This window comes from Cherax quadricarinatus, chromosome 1 (assembly GCF_038502225.1).
Source record: "Cherax quadricarinatus isolate ZL_2023a chromosome 1, ASM3850222v1, whole genome shotgun sequence".
NCBI classification, from domain to species: domain Eukaryota; kingdom Metazoa; phylum Arthropoda; class Malacostraca; order Decapoda; family Parastacidae; genus Cherax; species Cherax quadricarinatus.
In genome coordinates, this window is record NC_091292.1 from 11,353,709 (window position 1) to 11,360,010 (window position 6,302).

The window sequence follows — 6,302 nt, forward strand, 5'->3', positions numbered from 1 at the left end:
GGTCGCATCCTGGGGGACAAGATTAAGGACCCCAATGGAAATAAGTTAGACAGTCCTCGATGACGCACTGACTTTCTTGGGTTATCCTGGGTGGCTAACCCTTCGGGGTTAAAAATCCGAACGAAATCTTATCTTATCTTATAGTGAGTGGTCTTGGTTCGATCCTCGGCACGAGTGGAAATGTTGGACATGTTTTCCCGCTCAAAGGAGGTTCGTTGAAGCTGGTGAGGCTCTTGATCTAGGGAATTGGATCTGTGTTGCAGTTCCCTGAATTGAGCCTGAATGCCTTGCATTCCCCCCACGTGCGCTGTACAATCCTACGGGTTTAGCGCTCCCCCACGATTATAATTATAAATTATGGCCTGCTGTCCTGGTTCACCTAGCAGTTAGTTTAGTTTTATATGTTTATTATGTACCCCATACCCATCCTGTGGGCGGTAGGTACCTGGGTGTTAGTCGACTTGTGGGTCGCATCCTGGGGGGATAAAATTAAAAGACCCCCAATGGAAATAAGACAAGAGTCCCCGATGACGCACTTAATCCCCCGGGCTAAAAATCCAAATCTTATAAGCCACACTGGATTACCAACCCCCTTGGGTTAAGAATTCATTACAAAACACACATTTTCATAGTTATCTATCAAGTCTGTAACATTTTCTGAAGCGCTACGCAAGTTCGGTGCGTTTTTTGTTAATCTTTTAAGGGTGCCTTAAGAAAACTGAGAAACACTATAATGCTAATACGTACACACGCACTTACATAAATACACTTACATAATTGGTCGCATTCGGAGGTAATCGTTATGCGGGGGTCCACTGTACAAGTATACTGTAATATAATGTCTATTTCTACAAGTACATGTACAACGTACACAGACCTAGCTGACATCAGTGGCATACTGTATACAAAGCCGCTTGTTATGCAGGTTATGCAGAGCATTTCGGGCAAATTAGATTAATTTTGTCCCCAGGATGCGACCCACACCAGTCGACTAACACCCAGGTACCTATTTACTGCTACGTGACCACGTCCTAATGCTTCCATCTGTACCGGGGATCGAATTACGGACCTCATTGTTATTTATTCATTCTGTGTAAGCCAGTTAGTGTGTTTATTCAGGCACATTTACACAATTTTTTGGATGGTTAAGATTTTCTTACATATAATATATGAGCAAATTACCTAGGAAAAAAAACCCACCAAAAAAAAGTCACTTATTTTCATCTAAGTTTGGGGTTCTGTATTCAATTACTTAGGGTTCTGCGTTAGTAAGTTTATTCAGGTACAGGTACATATAAATACAGTTAATAAATTACCATACATAGTAGTATATATGTAGAATACCTATAACCCAAAAAAGTCAGATAAAGTGACTTTTTTCCACAGGTTCCTTGTACTGAAAGACGCACAGTTAGGTTACGATTAGAAAATAAGCGCAAAGAAAAATTAAATTGATCGTGGTTATTTATACTCTTAGTTTATATGGGAACCCAGTGAAAATCACACCCACCCACACCCACTCATGTACCTGTCCAACCTATTTTTAAAGCTACCCAAGGTTCTCGCTCCAGTGACCCTAACTCAGGCGTTTGTTCCACTTAAATATATCTGTCTGTCTGTCTGTCTCTGTCTGTCTGTCTGTCTGTCTGTCTGTCTCTCTCTCTCTCTCTCTCTCTCTCTCTCTCTCTCTCTCTCTCTCTCTCTCTATCTATATATATATATATATATATATATATATATATATATATATATATATATGTATATATATATACATATATATATCTACGTAGTAGGTTGGTATACAGCAACCGTCCAGGGAGGTACTACCGTCCTGCCAAGTGAGTGTAAAACGAAAGCCTGTAATTGTTTTACATGATGGTAGGATTGCTGGTGTCTTTTTTCTGTCTCATAAACATGCAAGATTTCAGGTACATCTTGCTACTTCTACTTACAATTAGGTCACACTACACATACACATACAAGCATATATAAGTATATATACACATCCCTCTGGGTTTTCTTCTATTTTCTTTCTAGTTCTTGTTGTTGTTTATTTCCTCTTATCTCCATGGGGAAGTGGAACAGAATTCTTCCTCCGTAAGCCATGCGTGTTGTGAGAGGTGACTAAAATGCCGGGAGCAAGGGTCTAGTAACCTCTTCTCCTGTATAAATTACTAAATTTAAAAAGAGAAACTTTCGTATTTCTTTTTGGGCCACCCTGCCTTGGTGGGATACGGCCGGTTTGTTGAATATATATATATATATATATATATATATATATATATATATATATATATATATATATATATATATATATATATATATATGTCGTGCCGAATAGGCAGAACTTGCGATCTTGGCTTAAATAGCAACGTTCATCTTGCCATATAGGACAAGTGAAAATTTGTGTATGCAATAATTTCGCCAAAATCATTCTGAACCTAACGAAAAAAATACATTTCAATGTGTTTGTTTAGTATTAAATTATTGTAAACAAATCTAAAATATATTTAGTTGGGTTAGGCTAAAATAAATTGCGCTTGTTATAATAAGGTTATGTAAGTTTTCTAAGATTCTTTTGGTGCAAAATTAAAAATTTTTACATTAACAATAATGAAAAAAATATATCTTTAAACGTCTAAAAGAAAATTTTAGAAAGGACTTAATTTTAAGTGAATTCTTGCTAATTGACCAGTTTTACATATTCGGCACGACATATCTATATATATATATATATATATATATATATATATATATATATATATTTATTTTATTTTTATTATCACACCGGCCGATTCCCACCAAGGCAGGGTGGCCCGAAAAAGAAAAACTTTCACCATCATTCACTCCATCACTGTCTTGCCAGAAGGGTGCTTTACACTACAGTTTTTAAACTGCAACATTAACACCCCTCCTTCAGAGTGCAGGCACTGTACTTCCCATCTCCAGGACTCAAGTCCGGCCTGCCGGTTTCCCTGAATCCCTTCATAAATGTTACTTTGCTCACACTCCAACAGCACGTCAAGTATTAAAAACCATTTGTCTCCATTCACTCCTATCAAACACGCTCACGCATGCCTGCTGGAAGTCCAAGCCCCTCGCACACAAAACCTCCTTTACCCCCTCCCTCCAACCCTTCCTAGGCCGACCCCTACCCCGCCTTCCTTCCACTACAGACTGATACACTCTTGAAGTCATTCTGTTTCGCTCCATTCTCTCTACATGTCCGAACCACCTCAACAACCCTTCCTCAGCCCTCTGGACAACAGTTTTGGTAATCCTGCACCTCCTCCTAACTTCCAAACTACGAATTCTCTGCATTATATTCACACCACACATTGCCCTCAGACATGACATCTCCACTGCCTCCAGCCTTCTCCTCGCTGCAACATTCATCACCCACGCTTCACACCCATATAAGAGCGTTGGTAAAACTATACTCTCATACATTCCCCTCTTTGCCTCCAAGGACAAAGTTCTTTGTCTCCACAGACTCCTAAGTGCACCACTCACTCTTTTTCCCTCATCAATTCTATGATTCACCTCATCTTTCATAGACCCATCCGCTGACACGTCCACTCCCAAATATCTGAATACGTTCACCTCCTCCATACTCTCTCCCTCCAATCTGATATTCAATCTTTCATCACCTAATCTTTTTGTTATCCTCATAACCTTACTCTTTCCTGTATTCACCTTTAATTTTCTTCTTTTGCACACCCTACCAAATTCATCCACCAATCTCTGCAACTTCTCTTCAGAATCTCCCAAGAGCACAGTGTCATCAGCAAAGAGCAGCTGTGACAACTCCCACTTTGTGTGTGATTCTTTATCTTTTAACTCCACGCCTCTTGCCAAGACCCTCGCATTTACTTCTCTTACAACCCCATCTATAAATATATTAAACAACCATGGTGACATCACACATCCTTGTCTAAGGCCTACTTTCACTGGGAAAAAATTTCCCTCTTTCCTACATACTCTAACTTGAGCCTCACTATCCTCGTAAAAACTCTTTACTGCTTTCAGTAACCTACCTCCTACACCATACACTTGCAACATCTGCCACATTGCCCCCCTATCCACCCTGTCATACGCCTTTTCCAAATCCATAAATGCCACAAAGACCTCTTTAGCCTTATCTAAATACTGTTCACTTATATGTTTCACTGTAAACACCTGGTCCACACACCCCCTACCTTTCCTAAAGCCTCCTTGTTCATCTGCTATCCTATTCTCCGTCTTACTCTTAATTCTTTCAATTATAACTCTACCATACACTTTACCAGGTACACTCAACAGACTTATCCCCCTATAATTTTTGCACTCTCTTTTATCCCCTTTGCCTTTATACAAAGGAACTATGCATGCTCTCTGCCAATCCCTAGGTACCTTACCCTCTTCCATACATTTATTAAACAATTGCACCAACCACTCCAAAACTATATCCCCACCTGCTTTTAACATTTCTATCTTTATCCCATCAATCCCGGCTGCCTTACCCCCTTTCATTTTACCTACTGCCTCACGAACTTCCCCCACACTCACAACTGGCTCTTCCTCACTCCTACAAGATGTTATTCCTCCTTGCCCTATACACGAAATCACAGCTTCCCTATCTTCATCAACATTTAACAATTCCTCAAAATATTCCTTCCATCTTCCCAATACCTCTAACTCTCCATTTAATAACTCTCCTCTCCTATTTTTAACTGACAAATCCATTTGTTCTCTAGGCTTTCTTAACTTGTTAATCTCACTCCAAAACTTTTTCTTATTTTCAACAAAATTTGTTGATAACATCTCACCCACTCTCTCATTTGCTCTCTTTTTACATTGCTTCACCACTCTCTTAACCTCTCTCTTTTTCTCCATATACTCTTCCCTCCTTGCATCACTTCTACTTTGTAAAAACTTCTCATATGCTAACTTTTTCTCCCTTACTACTCTCTTTACATCATCATTCCACCAATCGCTCCTCTTCCCTCCTGCACCCACTTTCCTGTAACCACAAACTTCTGCTGAACACTCTAACACTACATTTTTAAACCTACCCCATACCTCTTCGAACCCATTGCCTATGCTCTCATTAGCCCATCTATCCTCCAATAGCTGTTTATATCTTACCCTAACTGCCTCCTCTTTTAGTTTATAAACCTTCACCTCTCTCTTCCCTGATGCTTCTATTCTCCTTGTATCCCATCTACCTTTTACTCTCAGTGTAGCTACAACTAGAAAGTGATCTGATATATCTGTGGCCCCTCTATAAACATGTACATCCTGAAGTCTACTCAACAGTCTTTTATCTACCAATACATAATCCAACAAACTACTGTCATTTCGCCCTACATCATATCGTGTATACTTATTTATCCTCTTTTTCTTAAAATATGTATTACCTATAACTAAACCCCTTTCTATACAAAGTTCAATCAAAGGGCTCCCATTATCTATATATATATATATATATATATATATATATATATGTATATATATATATATATATATATATATATATATATATATATATATATATTATATATATATATATATATATATATATATATATATATATATACATACATATATGTATATATATATATATATATATATATATATATATATATATATATATATATATATATATATATATATATACTATATATTAACGTGTAAATATTATGCAGAGAATTCGGAGTGTAGAAATTAGAAGGTGTGGAGTTAATAAAAGTATTAGTCAGAGGGTTGAAGAGGGGTTGTTGAGGTGCTTTGGTTATTTAGAGAGAATGAATCAAAGTAGAATGACATGGAGAGCGTATAAATCTGTAGGGGAAGGAAGGCGAGGTAGGGGTCGTCCTCGAAAAGGTTGGAAGGAGGGGGTAAAGGAGCTTTTGTGGGCGAGGGGCTTGGACTTCCAGCAAGCGTGCGTGAGCGTGTTAGATAGGAGTGAATGGAGACGAATTGTATTTGGGACCTGACGAGCTGTTGGAGTGTGAGCAGGATAATATTTAGTGAAGGGATTCAGGGAAACCGGTTAATTTTATATAGCCGGACTTGAGTCCTGGAAATGGGAAGTACAATGCCTGCACTCTAAAGGAAGGGCTTGGGATATTGGCAGTTTGGAGGGATATATTGTGTATCTTTATACGTATATGCTTCTAAACTGTTGTGTTCTGGGCACCTCTGCAAAAACAGTGATTATGTATGAGTGAGGTGAAAGTGTTGAATGATGATGAAAGTATTTTTCTTTTTGGGGATTTTCTTTCTTTTTGGGTCACCCTGCCTCGGTGGGAGACAGCCGA